Source organism: Nematolebias whitei, chromosome 14, assembly GCF_014905685.2.
Source record: "Nematolebias whitei isolate Nwh7 chromosome 14, NemWhi1, whole genome shotgun sequence".
NCBI classification, from domain to species: Eukaryota; Metazoa; Chordata; class Actinopteri; order Cyprinodontiformes; family Rivulidae; genus Nematolebias; species Nematolebias whitei.
Window position 1 is genome coordinate 23,185,335 of NC_056511.1, and position 5,367 is coordinate 23,190,701.

Genomic DNA, 5,367 nt, shown 5'->3' on the forward strand with positions numbered 1-5,367 from the left:
TAGTTAACAAGCTGTGCCCCGATGTTCCCGTCTCTGGAGGGTTTGAATAGTGAACGTTTGTAGTTTCTACGATGAATGCTTTTCTGGACTGGATTTGAACAAAGAACGAAAGTAAACCTAAATGTTTTTGGTGAAAGATATTCACGTGGGGAGGAGTTACACTGTGAAGAAGAACAGAAGGAGGTTTTCTTTATTTTTTTTTTCAGAGTGACGGATACTGGAGTAGAGGGAGCAATTTTATCCACCACCAGGTGCAGCGGAGGAGTCAGGGGGTTGCCAGTGGTGGCCTTGGCCCCACAGACTGGGCCATGGCCCAGTCATTTGAAGAAACTATACTTTTAAGCAATTTAAAGACTAGAAAGCATGTCTCATTAAATGACAGGGGTGGTGGCCATCTTGGATTTTGACATGGTAACCAAATTTTTTATATTTTTCTTACACTTCCATGCAGCCACACATCAAACTGGAAGTCGGCACCTCACTTAATTTTGAAGTTATTCACACATCATGCACGGACAGATGGACAGTAGGAATGCGCGATATAAATGGTAGAAATTTAGCCTATGATAGAGATCTGTCTTCTACCGGCTCAGAAAAATCAGAGTTGTCAGTTTAATCGTTACTTTTGTTTGTTGAAAACTGTGCATAAGTGGTGTTCAAGGGTAAAATCAGAGCTGTCAGATTTAATAGTTACTTTTTTTTTAGCTAAAAACTGTGCGAAAGTGGCATTAAAGTCTTTTTTTCGAGAGCTAAGTAGCGAAACTACAAGCTAACTACAGCCGGTTTGCCGTAGTGTTGACGTATTCTGACGCATGCGCAAAATGCTGTGTTCCATCGGAAGTTTTTTTTTTTCCATCCAAAGTTAAAGTAAGCGTTGGTCAGCTTTAGAGAAACCTGCTCTCTGATCTGTAAAAAGAACGCTGTGTTGTGTGATTTTACTGCGAGACCCTCTGGTCGAAGCCACAGACTCATTTTGTGTCAGATCTCCATTAAAGCAGAAGGAGTCGCCCACTAGAGGTTTGGAGGGTGAAGTGTTTCAGTGTAAAATGCTGCTCTGTTGCTGTTCATTTCTTAAGACTGGAAACTGTTAAGAGTTAACAACATATTTTTTTGTTTAAAACATAAGGCTAAAACTACATTTTATATATTTTGCACTGTTTTGCACTACAAGAAAGAAGCCTAATACTTGATTTGTTTATTTAAAAATTCTCTGGACCTAGTAGTGGAATTTTCTTAATTCAAAATATATGATGGCAAAAGGACACTCTATGCTTTTTTTTAGCAAGTCTTATACCAAAAACATATTGCGATATATATAGTTATTGCCACCCTTCACAATACATATCGTGATATGAATTTTATGCCATATCACACATTCCTAATGGACAGATGTTATTCAACTCCCCTGCTTTGCTTCACAACAGGGCACAACAAAGTATGTAGTGGGGATGACTCTCAGCTACTACCACCCCAAATTTTAGTTCAACAGTTGTCCAATAGACAGTCATAGGCATGTGGGGTTCAGAATGACTAGTTGTGGTAGCCATCTTGATTTGAGTTGACCCTGAAAATTAATCATTTTTTGATGTACAGGCAACAGTTGCGTTCTGATAGTTTTAGTGACATCTGTCCAGTGGTTCATGAGATATTCTGTTAACAGACAGCCAAACAAACAGACACACATACACGCACACAAATATACATGTAAACAAATACAGGCAAATACAAAACTGCTTGCCTTTCCTGCTAGGTTGTGATATTTCTGGTATTCCTACCAGAAGTGCTACAGGTTGCATTGGAAGTGCTAGCAAAATGCTGCCGTTGCTACTTGTTTTTGCAAGCAAACACAGAATATAATGTAGCAGACTGTGTGATCACCATTGATGGCAACTTGAGGTTTATAAATTATTGCTATGAAAGCTTGTTTTAAGACTCCAGCGACCCGCTTTAGTCGCGAAGGAGGCGTTCATTCGTAAATCCAGTCAGTATCAAACTTTATTTCTTCAAATAGAGGTCAATCAAAGAGCTGACTGCAACAGGTAAGATATTCATTATTCAGTAACTTCCCACAAAATTCCATTTAAAAAGATCTGAACTATTAATTTAAAATGCATGTCAGGAGTGACCACAGCTGCACCTCATTAGATCTGCAGAGCTAAATAAATCATCCAATGAAGCATGAGCACACATGAAAGGAACGAAAAAGGTTGAACGTTGAAAAAGTACTGAAACATTTTATTTTGTCCAGACAAAACTGTGCGATTAGTTCAGAAAGTGGTTTAGCTTTGTCAGCCCAAAAACAAATGCAGCCTCTGAAACGTGCTGTTGTGGTAAAGTTACAAGAAAGAGAACAGAAGCTGAAAGCAGGTAAATCATAGCTAAAGGTTTTAATGAGCAAAATTATTCCTGAAAACAAGACCAGAGCTAAAAAAATAAAATCAGTAAAACTCTAGTTAAAAGGCTAAATGCAGTAAAACTGCAGCTGGGAACTAAAGATAAGTAGCAATAAAGCTAAAATTAGCAACATATTAGCTAAAAGCTAAACTTATCAACATGGTTACTAATTTGCAGTGGTGTAGTCTACGCGATACGCAAGTATACGGAGTATACCCACTAGAAAAGCTTAAGAATTTGAGTATAACCACTTAAAAGTTCCCAACGATACATGACATATCACTAGGCATGTGTCATTGATACATTAAACAGTAGTTAAATGCTTCTGTAGTAATCTGTCGGTATGCAGCGCTTGTTTATTACATTCACTTATCCAGCAAATTATTGTATAATTAATACTTCTGTATTTACTACTTAATTCTTGAACATGTTTTGCTTTGATAATGTTTTATAAATTCTAAATGTTTTAATACAAAACTGTTGTACAAAGTTTGCTGTTCATGTATTCAAATATATGCATCAGAGAAATTTGGAAATGTTAAATATGCTTAAAAAGCTAAATAAATTGATGATTACATTGTATTGTTTCTAAACACAATATATGGACCGACCACGGTAAAGTTAGCTTTACGCTGGACGTTAGACATTCGCATTCCGTGGCTTCATTGGTGTCCAAGGTAATACTAACTTTACAGCGGTATAACCACTACAAAAAAGTAGACTACACCACTGCTAATTTGCTTTAGTTAATAAAACTACAGCTAAACGTTTAAATTTGCTAAACTGTAACTAAAAGCTATATAGCAAAACTGTGGCTGAAAATTAAAGTTAGTAAAACCATAACAAGCTAAAATTAACATGACAGTAGCTACAAGCTAAAAAAGAGCATATGAAGTCACAATAAAAGTGTGCTTAAGTAGAATTTCAGTTGTTTTTTTGTTTTTTTTAAGGAACTTAAGTGATGTAAAGATGTTTCTATCAGGACAGTTTTGTAAAAGATGTAAACACTACAATCAATTTAGTCAAATGATTTAAAATACATGTATGAAGGTTTAAAAGTGTTTGGACAAACAGTATTTGTCTTAAAACCTTAAGACAGGGGGGTCAAATTCAGCTACACAAGACCAACATATAAAACTTGATCAAAACTAGTTAGGAAAAAATCTGTTTTGAGATGTAATATGTCAAAATTATTCATATTCAGTAGAAATACAAACGACCTGTCCATTTCAACATGTGTAAAAACTGAACATAAATGAAAAACATCAAATTTTAAAAGACCCATCTCTGATGCCTTAACAACAAGTTTTTAGATGATTATTTCTTTGTAAAAGAATTCAACATAGACTCTTGCCACTTCAAAATCAATACTTACTAAATAATTCAAACATTTAATTTAATGTTTATTTATTTATTTTGGCTTCAGCTTAAGTTCAGTCTGTCACAGATTGGTGGGCAATATTTAACGACTGTAAAAAACTTTCTTGTGAAATAAATAAAATGGCAACAAGGGCCAGATTTGGCCCAGGGCCTCGAGTTTGACACGTGCCTTAAAGTGGAGTTTTTCAAAGTGGGGGCCGCCAGGGGGCGCTAGGGGGGCCCTAGAAAGTTGGAGAGAAGAAGATTTTAAAAAAGCAAATATAAAAAAAAAAATAGTTAATAATTATTCTTCTTTCTTCGCTTTCTTTAAAAAAAAAAAAAAAAAAAATTGAGCGATGATGATAAGTTCATTGAAACACTTCACAATGTTTCTACACTTAAACTGAGCTAAAAAAAAAAAAAAAATAGTAATGATAATAAAAATTGCCCACTAGGGCAATCTGTATCTGTCATTTCCAGATTAACGTTTGAGAGAGAGGTTAGATTTCTTTTGTTTTGTTCTTCTGGTCAACAGTTTGTTGAAAAGTTGTTGTTTTTCAGTGTGAATATAATACAGTGTTTAAAACTTGTTAGTTAATAAAATGTTTATGCTCAGCAGCTGTATTAATTAATTGAATATAGTGAATAAAAAAAGTAAAAACTTTCTAAAAGTTGATGTTTCGTTACATATTTTGTAGCATTGTTTGTGGGTTTGAGAGGGGCCCTGGGTCAGAAGCTAATGCTGTTTGGGGGGCCATGGCATGGAAAAGTTTGGGAACCCCTGCCTCAAATGATTTAAGATTGATTGTATTTATGACACTTAATTGTTTAAAAATAAATAAAAACATTTAGTCTTTTGAATGAATGAACTATTTTCTGGGACTGTCCTTTTGAACTCTCCACAGACCCCATCTCTGTCTGCCTTCTAATCCCTCTAGAACGGTGGTGGAGGGGGGAGGGGGGGCAGTTTTCCTCCACCATGAAGCAAGCAGCAGCATACCTGCACATCATCACACTGATACAGCTCCATCGCACCACTGCCCTTTCACAGGCATGAGAGTTGATCTTTTTCAACATAATGGCTTTAAACAACCATTAGGTTGTGTTGTTTACATCTGCTCCCTCCCCGCATCAAAACGTGTGTGTGTGTGTGTGTTGTGGCGAGGCCCAAATAGGGGTTAAAGTAATGTATATAGTACCTGCTTTTAACACTTATCTGTTCTTTTATTCTCTATAGGGAGCTGAGGGCTGCAGAGGAGTGGTGGGGGTGGGGTGGGGGTGCTAGGTCAAAGACTCAACCAGAGGCAGAATTTTAGGAGAAAATAAAAAGTAAATAGTGACCGGAGGTGATGAAACTAACATTCTTTGCATTCCAAAGTTTTAAACAAAAATCTGTTGGCCCTCACAATAAATGTTGAAGATGACTCTCAGCTACCAACTAAACAAGCGATACGCCGAAGCCCTGTGAAGTTCAGTGTATCCCGTCGCTGAGGGATCTGAATAGTGAATGTTTGTAGTTTTGGTTATCAAGCTCACAACATGCATGGATGGAAGGATGGAGTGTATTTGAAATTCACGCTCCTTGCTCCATGACGGGGGACAAAATAACTTTAA